The 17,936-nt window shown below is 42.8% G+C and overlaps 1 protein-coding gene across 5 annotated transcripts in view; it reads right to left on the bottom strand.

The window, feature by feature from the left end:
* RNLS (renalase, FAD dependent amine oxidase) overlaps positions 1-17,936 on the bottom strand; it is a 262,250-nt gene that overhangs the window by 21,398 nt on the left and 222,916 nt on the right. The window lies entirely within an intron of this gene.

Raw genomic sequence — 17,936 nt, forward strand, 5'->3', positions numbered from 1 at the left:
AGAATTGCCTCTTCTGCAATGACCCAAGGAGGAATCTTTGAAACACGAAGTGAGTGTTGGCAAGCTCCTTCCCCCGAGGGAAGGAGAGAGCAAGGCAGTGCGGGGGGGCCCGCGATGGCCAAAGCCACAGTCCCTCGCAGCAACGCAGCCTTTGGCTCTGCCTCCAGCCACAGTGAGGGACCAGACCTCAATGACTGTGTCGGGAGAGCTGTCAGAGCTGAGCGCCCCTTGGGAAATCCCAGATGGCCTCGGCCCACATGTGCACCCAGCCTGGTTCAGAAAAACCTCTCACCACCAACACTGATGCTCTGGGGTCGCTAAGACAATGTTTCTCTCTGCTTAGGTGATGAGCGGACTGGACATATACATCGAAGCAGGAAAAGCAGTTTTATTTCCAAGCTGCTCCATCCCGCGTCAATGTGTTTTGTGTCTTCTCCCCACCTGCAGAATGAAAACTCCTCCCTCCACATGGACGACCTCCATGACCAAGTCTTACACAAGCCTGCTGTCCCGTCCTTCCGCTCACCTATGCCACATATCCTGTCTACATTCACACTGAGCTGCTTCACACACACTCTTCTTTGTCCTGTTTCTGTGACTTTGCACCAGCCGTCCTGCGGGGTGATGTTGTACCGCTCCCCCTCTTTGCTGCTGAGGAAATGGTTCGCCCTTCTAGAAGAGCCCAAAAGTCACCCGAGCTGAGGTCTTCTTGCTCTGCTGAATTAAGAGCCTTTACAATGTGTTATTTTATGATGTTACTTATTATTTTGCACTGTCATTATGTCCAGATTTGTCTCCCTTCCTAGACAACGTGCTTCAAAGAGCAGGGGCTGGGCTGCACCAACCCTTGTGTCCAAGGCTGGGGAGGGCACCCAGCCTCTATGACGTGTGCAGTGGATGTTTATGGAGTTAAAAAAGAAAAGACAATATTGTACACACCGTTGATCAAATGAAAGTCTTTACAGGGAACCGTCTACACGGAAAGTGTTGTTCAGAGGCTCCCACTAAAGGGGCAGAAGCTCAAATGGAAGAGAGACTGTAATTAGAATACTCTCAATAGCGACACATACAGGGCTGTCCTCTCATCTCGGACTGTGAACTGTTTCATGTGAACATCTCGTGTGCCACGTATGACGTGGAATCACACAAAGCCGCTGATTCTGTAGGTCAGCAACGTTAAATATTGTCTATCTCCATATGGTTTAACCTAACGATTTCTTTGTATTTTGATTATTAGCGCTAAAAACACACCCAAGAAGTCCCTTTGGTGTAAGAATGAAATTAAAGATGACAAGAGAGAGGAGCAGACCAGAAGGCTAACGGCGACTTAAAAGGGGGATTATCAACGAAGTGAAGGTGATAATTAGCAAGAAATAATCCAGTGACACACTTGGCGACGTGCATTCTTCCTTCCATACCTAAGCTGACAGCTCAGACTGTCAGGCATCTACCCAAACGGAACAATCTTGCTGTGTGGCCTCAAACATGGATCTACTTTGGGTTGATCCATTCTAGTTGGCTGTCCACAGCCTATGATTGGGTTCTTCAAAACCAGCCTTTCTGAAATATGACACTAAGTGACATCCATGTGGTGTGGCAAGAACGGAGGTCTTACCCATTCTAGTCCTAAATGTGCAACCAACCCAGTAAGAAGATATGGACAATATTTCAACAATTAGCCCCTTGCTACTGCATTTCCTCACTTGTCACGGATGTAAATTATGCCGCATTTCACTGGATCTAAGGCACAGTCAACGGGAAGAGGCGCCAATATTTTGGGCGCCGATGAGGAAGAAAAATGGCGGCAGCATGACACAAAGCTTTATATTTACTAGAATAGTTCCCTTGTACTTATCTACGGGTAGTTCTTCTGCAAAACTAGAAAGGACATACAAGAGGACTATGGTTAAGCCTGTCCAAAAAGGTCTTCACACATAGAGCATGACTTCTCCACTCTAACTCAGACTTGTCCACATCCATGCTTTTCCCCATGTCACAGTCTGTCCTCTGTGCTTCCTAGAGCATTTCTTACGTGAGTGCTCCCCTGAATTGTACTTTCTGGCATTTTCTCTGAGCCACTGATACCCTTCTTGCAAGTTCTGGTCATGTACTTTCTCTGTGGTGGGAAAGAAAAGTTTCCAGACAGCAATCAGGACTCATACCCTTTTCTCGAATGGTCCTCAAATAATTTGCTAATTAAAATATCAAGGGGTTGCCTTGGAGGTCCCACTGTTAAACCACCCCAAATAGTCAAGTTCACATGTGTGAAAACAACCTCCTGATGGTGTCCTGGTGTATACCGACACCATGGCATCTCACAAGCAATGAAATATGGAAACATAAAAAGGGGTAGGGGGGGTCAGGTGATGGGCATTAAGGAGGGCACTTAATGGAATGAGCCCTGGGTACTGTATGCAACTGATGAATCACTAAATTCTATCCCTGAAACTAATTTTTAAAAAATGGGGGAAGGGGAGAAGCATGGCAAGTACTTAACCTGAATAAATGCATTACAAGTCCAAAGGTAATGAGCGGCAGGATCCTTGAAGCAGGGCCTTTTCTGGTCACAGGGTCCCGGGGTCCCAATGCGACTGTCTTCAGCGCTGCTAGTTTAAACCCTCCACATTCTCAGTTTACCCAAAGGACCAGCCTCAGGGGAACCGACAGAGACAGACTGGCTATCAGAGGATCGATGTATTCCTTTTCAAAGTGTAAACGTATGGATTCCAGGACCCCGTGGGGTTGTCTTCCCAGCCCATTCATCTCCTCACTTTCTGCAATTGGGGTGACCCCTGTGGCTCGTCTCCTGACAGGCGTCACTGACCGATGGTGGCATTCTTCCCCACCGAGCCCAGACGTGGCTGCAGCATCCTTCCTACCCGATGGCTTCAGGCAGATCAGCCGGAGTTGGCACTTGAGAGGAATCCTATAAAGCCATCCTGGCTTCGAAGCCTGCAGCGCAACCACGTAATTACAAATAAGCAAATTAAATGTTCTTCACTGTTTGTTTGTTTGTTTTTTCCTCTTTTCTCACGAAGCTAGGATAGTCTGAAGCATTGCCTTTGTCCAGAGCAGACATGTTTCAGAGCCAAGAATTAGGAGCCCATCAGGAGCGATTTCCTCTAGATAAGGCCGGACGCTGCTTCTCGTTTCTTCTAATAACCTTCTAATAACCATCCCCAGCCCTTAATTCCTAACGTCCTTCCACATCCCTGTCCCTGCATGGGTCACACTGGGGCTTTGACTGCTGTGTGAGAATAAGACAGGTGCTTTGGTTCCTCCCACAGTACTGCAAAACTGCGCATCATAACTATCAGGGCTCATGGGAAAAGTAGGGTTGGAGCAGACAGTTCAAAACCTACGGAACTCAGACCTGAGCACTAACACAAACAGTATGCATCACAATGAAGTGACCAGCATAGTGGACGTTATCCCAGCCTCTGCATCTAGGGACATCTCTGTACCCTGAAGTCTGGGGTTCAGGCTTCCTCCTCCAAGATATAGGTCCTAGGTGGCAGTTGCTCCTAAAAGACCTTTTTTTTTTTTTTTTAAAGATTTTATTTTGAGAGAGAGAGAGAGAGAGAGAGAAGGGAGAGGTAGATACCTCTCCCTTTCTTGGTGATCCGGGAGTCCGATGCAGGGCTCCATCCCAGGACTCTGAGATCATGACCTGAGCCAAAGGCAGCCACCCAACCGGCTAAGCCACCCAGGCACCCCTGAAAGACACCATTTTGATCTAATTTTAAATTATTTAAAATATCCAGAATGTAGCCTTCTTCCTCGTTTCACTGAGGGGGAAGGACTTTACGATCTCTTCATCAGCAGCGACAGGTTTGCTGAAGCCCTTACAATGGTGGAAAACCTAGCGGTTATTAAGGCCACTGTGACAAGCACAGTTTGCCCTAGAGGAAGGCACCTCTGGAGGCTTTCAGGCTTTTTTCTTCAGACCTCCCTATTTGCTAAGGCTTCCTCTTGGCTTGTGAGGAAATTCACCCGGATTGCTTGAAAACATAAACATGCCCAATACTATTCCCAAGGACACTGATTTCCTAGTTCTCAACTGCATTTGAAATAATTCATATTAAAATTAAAAAAAACACCTAGGTGCTATAAAAGACTGAGTAATTTTTTGGCTTTCTTACGTTGCCTTACATTCCTGAGGGTCACGTTAATTGGACTTCGGTATGCCTGCATCTGCACAAACGGACATGTCTGAGCCCTCCCTTGTGCTTTTGATAATCACACTGAATGTTTTAAAGTGATTTCTAACAATTCCAGGGTTGGAGGGTAGCTCTTGCCTCTGATTGTTCCCGGCGTGCAGGGAGAGTTTGCTGGTTCCTAGTCGCACACTAAGGACTGGGGCAAACCCTGAGTAACTGCCCTTCGGAGGTATGGCCCACACTGGCAGTATGCACCACGTGGAGGACTGAGACGGCACGGGCTTGATTCTTACATTTCCTCACTTCCTCTACTCTGCAGCCAGGACGAACTTGAACCCATGCCATGGTACGTAAACAGCAGAAATTGAATATTTGGTTAACTCATTCTTTTATGGCCCTGATGCAAAGCTCAAAGGTAGTGGTTCCCAGAAGTCAATCTATGGCAAGAAGAGAAAAAATAAGAATTATGAGCTTTTTCATGGAGCAAAATGTATTCCATTTATAAATTGGTTATGAGGTTATATCTTTACTATTTCTTTCTTTCTTTTTTTTTTTGTTTTTTTTTTTTTTTGGTTATTCTTTCCATTACATTCCTGTGGCTGTGGGTTTTTTTGTGTTTTTTGTTTGTTTGTTTGTTTGTTTGTTTTTTGCTTTTTAAATTCGTAATGGCAGAATGTAAAGATAGCAATCTTATGCTGGGTCCCAAAACCTTCAGAGGGATTTTGCTGGTCCATGAAATAAAAACACTTGGAACCACGGCTGTGGGGTGAGGCACTTGATGTGCTCAGAGAACAAAGCTGCTCAGCTTGAGGAATGTTTTCCATAAAGGGGGTGGGGGGCCGGGGGAGCAGAGGTCCGCTTGGAGAAACCACCAGTAATCTCAGGTAACACCGCATAACCTTGGTTTGGACTCGGTGAGTGGGTGAGTAACTTTTAAAAATGGAATAAAATCTTGTGTACGACTCATTTCCCAGAAACTTGTGCAATCCTCGTCTATCCAAATATTCATCTAGCTAGGACTGGAATCTGGGATAATTCATCCTTCATCCGTTCACCTGTGGCTAAGTACTCAGGTAGTAAACTTAAGGCTTTAGAGAAAAATTGGGGTTGGGGGAAAAGGCTTCATCAAATGTGGAATAAATACCAACCTTCACACTGTATGAGGCTGGAGAGAAAATGTGGCCTGTGTTGATTCTGTGTATACATTTCCCCATTCCTACCATGTTCCCAAGGCCCTGGGTTGAAGCATGTATCATATGCCTGTTTACAAAAACAGGCAGAAATGTAAACAAACGAAGGAGAGACCACGGCTTGTGCGTATGTTAGTGGAAATGTCTGTTTACATCTTTATAGACAGGGATCAAGCCCAGGCACTCTGAAAGGATGAGACCTTACTCATGGGTTAGTGGTGAAAAATATTATCAATCCCTCAGCAGTTTTTTCCTTAAGAAAAAATTCTATGGGCCAAATGAAAAATGTAATGTTTCTCTCTCTTTCTTTTATTTTTTTAAAAGTCCCTTTGGGCACTAATGAAAATGCCGTAAAATGTGGCTGCTTCCTTTACACTTAACTCACCAAATTGCAATTTGGTAAGAAATATTTATTATTTAAAGGTCTTGGAAGTCCTCAGAAACAGTGAGCGACGAGGGTTGTTTTGTTGAGGATTTTTTTTTTTTCCGTTTTCATCTTTCCTGCATCTCCTTCTCCATGTTACGTGGCTGGTGTTGAATGAATATTTGCTGAAAGGATGTGTGCACGTGGGGCCACTGAAAACTAATTCAAACTTTTCAAAGTTTTAAATTCTGTGTTCAAATGGCCTTTAAACGTGAAGGTACATTTTTATCCCCCTCTGTGATAATGATTTTCTTTAGTTTTTAGTTTCTTTAATTTTCTTTAGACACAGTCCACGATGCTCCCAGTTCTTGTCAAAGCGGCAGTGAGCCCGCACAGACATAAAGTCTAAATATTCCTTTAAATACCTTCCTTTCCCGGGACCCAGAGAAAGCATTCTAGAAAGCTCTAGGTGTCAGGGAGGAAAGAAACCAAGCCTTCCGGCTGACTTAGCCAAGTTCTGTCTGTATCTTTTAAAAATGTTCTCATTGAACAGTCAACTCTCCATGCTCAGGTGTTGTGGCACAGCCCAAGGTCCTACACATATGGAATATACTTGCATTATTAAGACACGTGATGATACAGGTTATTTCTTAACCATACGTTGTGTATTACTGAAAAGAAGCGACACTGAGAATTGGGATAATGATAAATGGGAGGGCTGATGATTCCACTTAGTCTGTTTTTAGGTATATTTTCTTTAAAAAAAAAAAAAATCACACTTCAGGGTGCCTGGGTGGCTCAGTGGGTTAAGCCTCTGCCATCGGCTCAGGTCATGATCCTAGGGTCCTGGGATCGAGTCCCACATCAGGCTCTCTGCTCAGTGGAGACCCTGCTTCTCCCTCTCTCTCTGCCTGCCTCTCTGCCTACTTGTGATCTCTGTCTGTCAAATAAACAAATAAAATCTTTAAAAAAAAATCGCACTTCTTGTGGCCCCTGGTGTTGGAGGCTTTCCATCTGTATCAGTCTATGCCTCAGTCCTTCGTGTTCATCAGGAGCATATCAACAACCGTGTGCTTTCCTGTGGAGACCAGTGCATTGCTAATGGGTTTTTAGGTGTTAGGTTCATCACGTCCTCCTGCCTCTGTCCGACGCATCTCTCCGGTGTTCGATGATACTTAATGGTGATTTCATGAACCCATTGCTTTATTGTGCTTCAGGGAAAGGTCTGCTCATGCGGCGGGCTCCTGGCTGCAGGGCTCTGGGTCTGGGACTGTGCAATGCCGCTGTAAAATTACTATTGGTCGGAATACCCTAGGTGTGAAGAAAGTGATGTGGTTTGGTCAATTCTCAGTGGAGCTTTTCTCTTTATTGGTATTTGTCTATTCTATTTTAATAAACCAAGGGGTAGACGCAGGGAGAAGGAGCCGCAAATCAATTATATGAGCCACGTAGCAGCTTTAGTGGGGCTTGAATGGCGAAGGACGTACTTTGCCGAAATTGTATATTCAATTCCTGAGGTCTACATTGAATCTGTTCAGATCTATTCTACCCTTCAGAGTCCTGAAAACACTGGAGCCGTCTATTTCGACGAGGAGTTGTTCACAAGCACACAATCAAGAATGAGATACTGTTTTCTCTAGTGCTCTTGCAGTAATAACAGACAAAACAATGGTTGTATTACAGTCCCCTTTACAGTTTTTAATTTAATGGGAGACTGTCCTCCTCTTCAGCCAGGTTTAGTATATTGATGCATTAACTCTTCAAATATGTGCAGTCAGCGAGCCTGTGGAGGGTGCTGGGGGCAGGGGTGGCACCATTTTTTAGGCAAAAGGTGATCCAAAGACTGGGATCCTTTTCTTTTCATCTAAATATAAATGTTGTACCACAGCCCCTCAAAGGATCCAGTTACTCGGGATCCTAGGATACAGAGGACCAAAAACGCTTTTGATCTGTGAGTCTAGTCATGATGCTAGAATCATCTGTCCTACTCAAGTGGGCCTAATCACGACTTCTCCCCCATTTAACAGCAGCCCAGTTCCCCACCGTTCAATTCCTTCTTTGTCCCTCCCCCCACTCTGTTTCCCTTCCTTTTCTTGATGACCCAGAAGCATGACCATTATTTTTTTCTGGTCCTCACTTGTGCTGAATGAACCTACGGGCTTTTTGTTTGTGCTGTGAGATTTTGGCGGAAAGAGTGCCGCCATTTTGATCTTCAGCTCCAGAAACAACCTCCCTTCCACTTCCACTACTGTGAAATTAAAAGAGTCAATGCTTGTGCTCCTCAAAGAAAGAGTAATGGAAGACAAAAAAATGAGTGGTTTGAAAAGTCAGCTTACTTGAGGTATACATTTTATATGGTGACATTCACCCTTTATGTGTACTGTTCTATAAATTTTAACAATGTACACAGTCATGTCAACTACCACAGCAATGATATAGAGAACATTTCTGTTTCCCCCTCAAAATTTCCCTTCTGCCCCTTTGTAGTTCATCTCTTTCTCCTAGTCACGACCCCTGGTGACCATTGATCTATTTTCTGTCCCTACAGTTTTGCCTGTTTTGGGAAGCTATATAGGTAGAATGATACGATAGTTAGCCTTGTGTATGGCTCCTTTCATTTGATAAAGCTTGAGATTCATTCACATATTGCAAACAGTAGCAGGATGTTTCCTTTTATTACAGACTAGCTTTTCACGTATGGAGTTAAAACCTTTTGCCCATGTACCAGGTGACGAATATTTGGGCTATTTCCAGGTTTGGGGCAATTATTGATAAAGTTGCTATGAACATTTGCAAATAAGTTTTTATATGGATGTATGTCTTCATTTCTCTCCTGTAAATCCCTAAGAGTGGGGTCCTTGGGTCAGATGGCAAGTGTGTATTTAATTTCGTAGGAAACTGTGGAAGTGTTTTCTAAAGGGGCTGCTGCCATTCTGCATTCCCACAGCGAGAGGTGAGGATTCCATTTACATCCTCACCAGCACTTGGTCCCTTCAGAGTTTTGGATCTGAGCCATTCCAGTGGGTGGGTCATAGGATCTCATTTTAGTTTTATTTTACATTTCCTTAATGACTAATGATGGTCAGCATTTTTGTGTGTGCTTACTTGCCACCTAATCTCTTCTTTTTTGTGTGTGGTAAAATATTGTCACAAGACATTAGTAGTAGCCACTGGCAAACACTTACCAGGTTTCTGTCTCTATGGATTGGCCTATGCAAGCAATTTCATGTAAGTGGAATCATTCACCATGTAGCCTTTGTGTCTGATTTCTTTCACTCGGGACAATGTTTTCTTTTTTCTTTTTAAAAATTTATTTATTTGACACAGAGAGAGATCACAAGTAGGCAGAAAGGCAGGCAGAGAGAGAGAAGGGGGAAGCAGGCTCCCTGCTGAGCAGAGAGCCCAATGGGGGGCTCAATCTCAGGACCCTGAGATCATGACCCGAGCCGAAGGCAGAGGCTTAACCCACTGAGCCACCCAGGTGCCCCTTCTCTGAGCTTCTTTTTAAGAGTGATAAAACATTTTCCAGAAATCTCCCTAGAAGTCTTCCTTTTGGTTCTCCAAGGAAAAAATTAGTAACAGCTTTATTGAGATATAATGGGATCAAAAAATCAACCTATTTAAAGTGTACAATTCAATGGTTTTTACAGTTACAGAATTGGCAGCCATTGCCACAGTCAATTTTAGAAGATTTATATTGCCCTTGAAGAAATCCTGTATCCATTAATAATTACTTCCTATGCCCCTCTCCCCCAGACTCTGACAACTACTAACCTACTTTCTGTCTTTATATGGATCTGCCAATTCTGAACATTTCGTTTAAATGGAGTCATATAATCAATGGCCTTCCGTGTGGGAGTTCTTTCACTTAGTAGAAGGTTTTGAGGCCTCTCCACGTTGTTCCATGAATCAGCACTTCATTCTCTTTTTATTGTCACATAATGTTCCATTGTATGGGTGTACCACATTCTGTTTATCCATTCCCTACTTGGTACATATTTGGGTTGTTTCTTTTCTTTTTTTTTTTTTATTACATTCATCTTAGTGGTTATAAGATGGTCTCTCATTGTGGTTTTCATCTGCATTGCCCTAATGACTAAGGACACTGGGCATCTTTTCTTATGTTTCTTGACCATTCATATCTCTTCTTTGGAGAAATGTCTATTCAAGTCCTTGACCCATTTTAAAATTAGATTGTTCAATTTTTTGCTGTTGAGTTTTAAGAGTTCTTTATATATTCTGGATTGTAGACTCTTATTAGATAAGTGATTTGCAAATATCTTCTCCTATCCTATGGGCTATCTTTTTACTTTCTTGATAATCCTTTGATGTACCCAAGTTGTGAATTTTGATGAAGTCCATATTATTTATTTTTTCTCTTGTTGTTTATGCTTTTGGCGTAATATCTAAGAAACCACTGTGAAATACAAGGTTGTGAAGATTCTCCCTTATGTTTTCTTCTAAGATTTTATGATCTTAGCTTGCAGAGTTAGGTTCTTAATCCATTTGGAGTAAGTTTTTACATGGGGTGTGACTTAAGGTTTCAGCTTCATTCTTTTGTGTGTGATGTCCAGTTGTCCCAGCACTATGTGTTGAAGACTTCTTGTTTCCCACTGAATGTTTTTGGGAACCTTATCAGAAATCAATTGGCAATAAGTGTGGGTTTATTTCCAGACTCTTGGTTCTCCATTAATCTGTATGTCTATTCTTACGCCATTATCACATTACTTGGAGTAGGGTAGATTTGTAGTAAGTTTGGAAATCAGAAAGTGTGAGTCCTCCAGCTCTGTTCTTTTTTTGAGATTGTTTTGGCTATTTGGGGTCCCTTGCAACTCTATATCAATTTCAGCATTTCTGCAAAGCCATTGAGAATTTAATGGTGTTTACAATAAGTCTGTCACTTTGGGTAATATTGCCATTTTAAAATTAAGTATCTCGGGGGACATGGCTGGCTCAGTTAGTAGAGCACGGGACTCTTGATCTCAGGGTCATGAGTTCAAGCCCCACATTGGGCACAGAGTTTAGTTAAAAAACAATAATTAAGTCTCCCAATCTATGAACATACAGTATATTTTCCTGTATTTAAGTCTTCTTTAATTTCTTTCAGCAATATTTTATAGTTTTCATTGTAGATCTCTTATGTCTCCATGGTTAAATTCATACCTCTCCTCTAGTACATTGCTCTTCCTAATTTTTTGTCCATTTTTAAATAATTGGGCCATTTGTTTTCTTATTACCAAATTTGTGACAGGTCTTTATATAGTCTGGATACTAGTCTCATCAGATATATGTTTTTACAAATGGTTTCTCCAATTCTGTGTCTTAACCTTTCATTTTCTTAACAGTGTCTTTCAAAGGCATTGTTTTTAATTTTGATCAAGCCCAGTTTATCAATTTATTTTCTTATTGTTTGTGATTTTTGTGTCTTATCTAAGAAATATTGCCAAACCCAAGATCATAAAGATCTCCTGTTTTCACATAGAAATTTTATAGTTTTAAAGTTTTATGGTCTATGATCCACATTTAGTTAATTTTTGCATAGAATGTGAAATGTGGACTTTTGAATCTAAAATGAAACATTTCAATTTCTATTTTGTTACTTACTAGTTGCATCATATTAGATAAAACCTGCAACATTAACCCCAGTTTCTTCATTTGAAGCAAAGATAGTCATATTTACTTCCTGATCTGTCAGAATTGTTGTGAGGAGCAAATGAAAAGAAGTAGAAAAGTGCTTTCTAAAATCAGAGCATAAATGTTAACTATTATTTCTAGCTGACAGCAGCAAAAGAATGATGATAGAAGAATGTGTCATAATTGGGGGAAAGCCAGAATTCAAACAATTACTGGCAGTAGAGTGAGGTGTTTGAAAGCACTGGCTTTTCAACAGACCTGTGGCTGAATTCCGGTTTTGCCAGCTTTAAGGGGAAGAACCTCACAGAAAGTACTGAGCCTCTACTTCCCAACTTCCACATCTGTGCAATGGGGAAGGAGTGGACACTCTACAGGATGCTTGCAAGCTGAAGGGGAGTTAAGTACAAAGCCCAGTGAGCTACACAGACTAGGGGATTAATAAATGGCATTTTTTGTAGGGTGCCTGGGTGTCTCACTTGGTTGAGTGTCTGGCTCTTGATTTTGGCTCAGATTATGATCTCAGGGTCAGGAGACTGAGCCCTGTGTCAGGCTCGGCACTCAGCTGGGAGTCTGCTTGAGATTCTCTCCCTCTCCCTCTCCCCAACTGGCACTGCATGCTCTCTCTCTAAAATAAATAAATATATTTTTAAAAATAAATAAAAAATAAATGGCATTTTTGAGAGAGAATGACTATATAGAGAGACTATATAATGAATATATATATACACATATAGTATAATAAAATGATCACATGGGCTGTCGTGTTTATACAGGTGCTTTAGACCAAGGTGCAAAGATCAAGGTGAAAAGAAAGAATGGACCTTGCACTCTCCCACCTCTGGGAAAGTACACCTGCTCTTGGAACGTCATTCCAACATCATCCCTTTTGCCTGTCTGACTTTATTTTGTAGGATTTATTTCTAGTGACATCTTCTCTTAGGAAGTTATGTGTTACCACTCTCCTCACACTGTCTGTTCAGGCACGTGGGTGGCTCAGTTGGTTAAGCGTCTGCCTTCGGCTCAAGTAATGATCCCAGGATCCTGGGATCGAGTCCCTCATTGGGATCCCTGCTCACTGAGGAGTCTGCTTCTCCCTCTGTCCTTCCTTCCTACTCACGATCTCTCTCTCTCTCTCTCTCAATCTCAAATAAATAAATAAATAAATAAAATCTTTAAAAAATTCTGTGTTCACAGAGTGTATTATACATACTTTTTTATAGCAAACCACACTATCTCATGATTATCTGATCTTTGGTCAGCTTTGCTGGTTATACAGCCAGCTCCTTGAAGGAAGGGAGCTGTCTTTGAGCCTGTCAAATCCCACATAATGTCTGGCGTAGGGTAAGAGCTCAATATAGGTGTGTGAAATGGAAACTTGCATATATATTATTAATTTCTAATGTGGACATAAATAGATTCTGGCAGCTGAAGTTTCTTGTTAGTTTTATAGCATAATACTGATGTCGACCCTCAATAGATCTAGTAGACTTACCCTTTATAGGACAGTGCTGGAAGAGGGCCTACTTCTCTTGGAGTGTCCACACCCATACGGTAACACCCGTCACCAAGTTTGAAGTAATAACATGGACGACAGATGAACAGATAGAGCATTTGTCCAGGAGAAATGACACAGCCCACCTTAAAAAGTTTTCCATCAACGAATGCTGCTCAAAATAATTAGTTCTTCTGAAAAACTATGATACAGAATGTACGGCAAGGTTGGTCTTAGAAGTACTTAAGAAAAAAGGATTTAATTAAATGCCCATGTGTTGAAACATTTAACAGTTTGCATAATCTGGAATTTTGTGAAAAGAGGAAATAGCGGCTCATAGAAACTTCCATTAAACTGTGACTGTACCTCCCTAATTCCATGATCAGAACTTCTCAGCCAATGATCTCACACACGTGCGGCCACCTCATAATAAACTGAAGCAATCGTCAGTAACGGGCTAGTGACAAAGTGGTAGGAGATGACACAATGGAATGGTTTGGGCTGACACCTGTTATGTGCCTTGATCTTGAGGGACTGGGTCATGCCAGAGTGCACCGATCCCAAAGGGCCTCTTTGCCCCACCATACTTTACCAGAAACTCATGACCCATAGGCAAGAGTGCTCATATGGCCATAGTGTCATGCCAGGAAATGTTGACTCATGGCATAAATGGCAGTAGTGTATTTAACTACCAAACACTAAAGAATGTGCAAGTCAGTCTGGGAATAAACAGAAAGAAGCTGAAAAATGTATAAACTTAAAAAAAAAAAAAACTGACAACAGTTCCTTGCATCCACAGAAATACACCTCTTTGGTCTCACCTTGCTCTGTTATTCAACGGTCCCAATGGTGTGACTAAGGGTCATAGCACCTGGCACTGAATCAGTCCTTCAGAAACATGCCTTGTCCAGGGCTATTGGCATAAGTGAAGAAGAGAACACAGAGGAGAGAGAGCAACTCTAAAAGGAGAGTAAGAAAAACAAAAAAGTAGGAGAGCAAGTGGCCATGAAGAGAGGTAGTCAAGGGGCACCTGGGTGGCTCAGTCATTAAGCATCTGTCTTCAGCTCAGGTCATGACCTTAAGGTACTGGGATCGAGTCCTACACATTGGGCTCCCTGCTCAGTGGGGAGTCTGCTTCTGCCTTTCCCACTTCCCCTCCTCCTGCTTGTGTTCCCTCTCTCTCTGTGTCAAATAAATAAATAAAATCTTAAGAGAGAGGTAGTCAAGAAAAGAAAGCAAGTGACAGGGACACTCGAGCTCAATGCCAAGGAAATGACCCCACGTCCTCTCTTCTTCCTCTCGTGACCCATTTAGTAATACCTCCTGAGAACTTGCTTCGTCCCGGCGTCTGTGGTAAATGCTTTCTACCGTGTTGCCCCATTTCATTCCAACCCGGGAGGCAGGTTTAGTCGTTACTGGTCACAGATGGGCCCTGGAGCTGGGGGTACCAGTCTACCCTGCTCAGAGTCCCACCATCAGCTGGGCTTGGAACTGAAATCTGTCTGACGCCAGAGTCCAAGATCACACATAATCAAATCATTTTAAAAATCCAGAAATTATAAAGCACAAATATGGGAGAAAAATCACAGGACCAGTAGCAGTATGATTTTACCTTGTACACGAACTAGGAAGCAACAAAGGGAACGTACTTGAACTGATAAACACAATGGTTACTTATTTATTTTTTTTTAGAGTACTTATCCCGGGAGGCCAAGTGCTTGAATCTGTCACATTTAAGAAAAGTGTCAAAACTGACCATCCATTTTATTCAAAAGATTTAAGTCCAAATGGCTTTGTTTCTAAAACATCGAATTTAAGCTCAAATTTGAAAGAACTGATCCAACCAATGATAGGTCGAAGAATGCATGCCAGGCTCTGAAAGATGGGCTCCTTCGTGTTGGAATAAGGATATAGTTTATAAGGTGACTGACTGCTTTCAGGAGGACAATCCTTGGGGTTTATAATTTTGGCATTTTCATACAATCAGTCACTGCCTTCTATTTCCAACCCACACAAAACAGGATATCAAGGGCGATATAATGGAAAAATGCATATAAGAAAGAAAAAAAATGAAAATATGAACTGCCGTTTGACCTTCCAGGGATGACTTAGACACCATGACACACCCGAAATCAATCTCACGGGGCACGAGTGTAAGTACTGGGGGATCTCGGGCTCTTCTGGGTGCATACCTGTCCCCCCACGGAACCCGAACAACTAAGGAAAATTCTGGCTGTAAGCTGTTGTACGTTTCTTCTTTTCTCTTTTATTCTTTCTATTCCTGGTGAGGACTATGCCAACTGAGGTAATGAGGAAGCCAGAATGGGGAATTGCACTAAAAAGGGCAAAGAGTTACTTGTTTAAGAGGAAAAAAAAAAAAAAAAGAAAGAGGATAGAGTCAAGAGTGAAGAATGTGAACAGGAAGCTGAAGGAAGGACAGAAGGGAAGACACGAGCCCACAGAGCTGCTGGTCAGAGAGACTTTGGTGGGGAATTAAGAGGTGAAGCTGCACAGGGAAGATGTGGGGAAGCTTCCAGAAGCGGGAGACACAGAGAATAAGAAGAGAGACTTCCAAAAGTGCTGGCGAGGATCACAAATGTTGGCTATTCTTTAAAGTTGCAAAAAACGTACTTGTAAAGATTGGAGTTACAAGCCCACCTTGGAGATACCGAGGGTTCGGTTCCAGACCACCACAGCGAGGATTGTAATAAAGCCAGTCAAATGAAATTCTTCTGGTTTCCCATGCATATAAAAGTTATGTTTACACTATGCTGTAGTCAGTTAAGTGTGCAGGAGCATTATGTCTTCAAAAATGTACATACCTCGATTTAGAAATATATTATTGTTACAAAACGCTCGCCATCGTCTGAGCTTTCAGACATAACCACTGAGCACAGGTCACCATCATAAATATCATAATAAGGAAAAAGTTTGAAATATTGTGAGAGTTATCAGAAGGTGACACAGAGACAGGAAGTGAGCACATTCTGTTGGAGGGAAAAAAATGGCGCCAGTAGATTTGCTCTACCCAGGCTTGCCAGAAATCTTAAATTTGTAAAAAACACAGCATCTATGGCATGCAATAAGGCCAAGTGCAATAAAATAAGATATGCCTGTATTTTAAATTTCTTTTGGTTTTAGAATTGTGTTTCCCTGACTGCAACACAAGACCGGACCATGAGTAGTTCTTGATTTATGCAGGCTATAGTAGAATAACCTTTATAGCAAGTACTCTAGACGGGGGACTCAGGGGAGGACTTTAGGTTGATTATAAATCCTCATAATTGTATGAAATTTCTGTGGTCACATGTACATGTATACTTTGAAGTGATGAGAACCTTCAAGCTCATAACTTTTAGCAGATTCCTTTTTTTTAAGATTTATTTATTTGAAAGAGAGCGAGCGTACGAGTGGGGGTGGGGGAGGGGCAGAGATACTGTGGAGCCAACCCCCCGCTGAGCGTGGAGGCCGACTGGAGGCTCCATCTCACGACCCTGAGATCACAACCTGAGCGGAAATCACGGGTCCGAGGCTTAACTGCGCCACCCCGGGCTCCCCAGCTTTTATCAGATTCCTTAAGAGATCATGATTCTTCTTACAAAATATGAACAGACAGCGACTGGGGAGAGAGAAGACACCCTCACAAGGCAAAAGACCAAGTTAAAAAAAAAAAAAAAGTAAGCACAGAAGAAACCTGATTTCTAACTGTGCTACAAAAGCTTCAGAAGTGAGTCCAGATCCATTTATTTTGCCCGAGACACCAACGTATTCCTTCCGTCCCCGTACATTCCTCTCCCGATTTCCTTGGTATTTGAAAATACATTCAGTGGTGAGAGTTTTTTTTGTTGTTGTTGTTGGTTGGTTCGTTTTTAAAGAAAGTACTCCATGAGTGTGCTAAATAAAGCAGGGGAAAGAACCACTGGCATTTTGGGGGACTCAAGAAAGGGGGAGGGAAATCAGAGTTCAACTCACAAGCAAATCACTCCCGGTAGTTGGAGCAAGGCATCGCAAGAAGCCCAGAAATCAGGGGGGAAAGCACAGCAAATATCAGGGAGTATTAGGGTCATCGGACTGATCACCTGTCCCGTCCAGGTAAACAGAAAGACATCTCCAGTGACAACTCTCCTACTGAAAGCATTAACACATCACGTCGGTCACAGAAGCCTTCATGCAACGCATGGCTTAGACATCCCGTTCTACCAACTGGATGGACATCTAAATTCTGGAGGGCAAAGAGCACCAAGGGGAGGACTGAGAACCATGAAAACCTGCCATTGCTTGGCTAAGTTTGTTTGAACCACCGACTCAAGTGTTTTAGGCAAACCAAACAGGAGGCACAGAGCAGCTCCCGAGTCTTTGACACGCGCCTTCCTCCTTCATCTGCCTCCTTCCTCCTGGCAGAGCAGCGCCCACAAGAACACACCATTATCTTACTCAAGACCAAAAATTCAGCTCGGTGTCTCAGGAGAAGGCTGTCAGCGAATCAGTCATAGTCTCTGGGGTTGGGGGAGCCGAGTCCCAGGCATGCCACAGGCATTCGTTAAATGCTTATTGAGTCAATGAGTAGCTAAATGAGTAACCTACAGACCTCTTTCCCCCCTCCCGTCACTGTGGTTCTGTAACTTTCATTCTAATTCCAGCACCTGCGAAGATGATGTGGTAGGCCTGAGGGAGAATGAAGGACTCAGCTGGTGGGAAGACCGGCTTTGTCGTTCTGAGCCAAGGGACCTTCGAGAATTTATTTCATGACTTTGAGGCCTCCGTTTTCTCATCACTAGACTGGGTTAAAACTGGCAACCTTGTCAGGCTACTTTCAATGTTAAATGAGAGCCCATGTTTGAATGGCCCAGCTCCTGGCCTGCTCACTATGGGCGCTCATGCTCCCCCGCTCTCTCCCTCCTCTCCCCTACCTTGCACAGTGCAGGGATCGCAAAAGAAGAGAAAAAATAAAATGAATGGAGACAAAGGATGGGGAATCCACGCCACCCATTGCTGCCTGGGGCGGGGAATGCCAGTTCTGTGGTCTCTTGAGGATTTCATAAAATGAGGATTTGAAAAGCTCTATTATTTGTTCATCAGAAAGAGGGGCAGGGGGA

This window comes from Martes martes, assembly GCF_963455335.1.
Source record: "Martes martes genome assembly, chromosome: 14".
NCBI classification, from domain to species: domain Eukaryota; kingdom Metazoa; phylum Chordata; class Mammalia; order Carnivora; family Mustelidae; genus Martes; species Martes martes.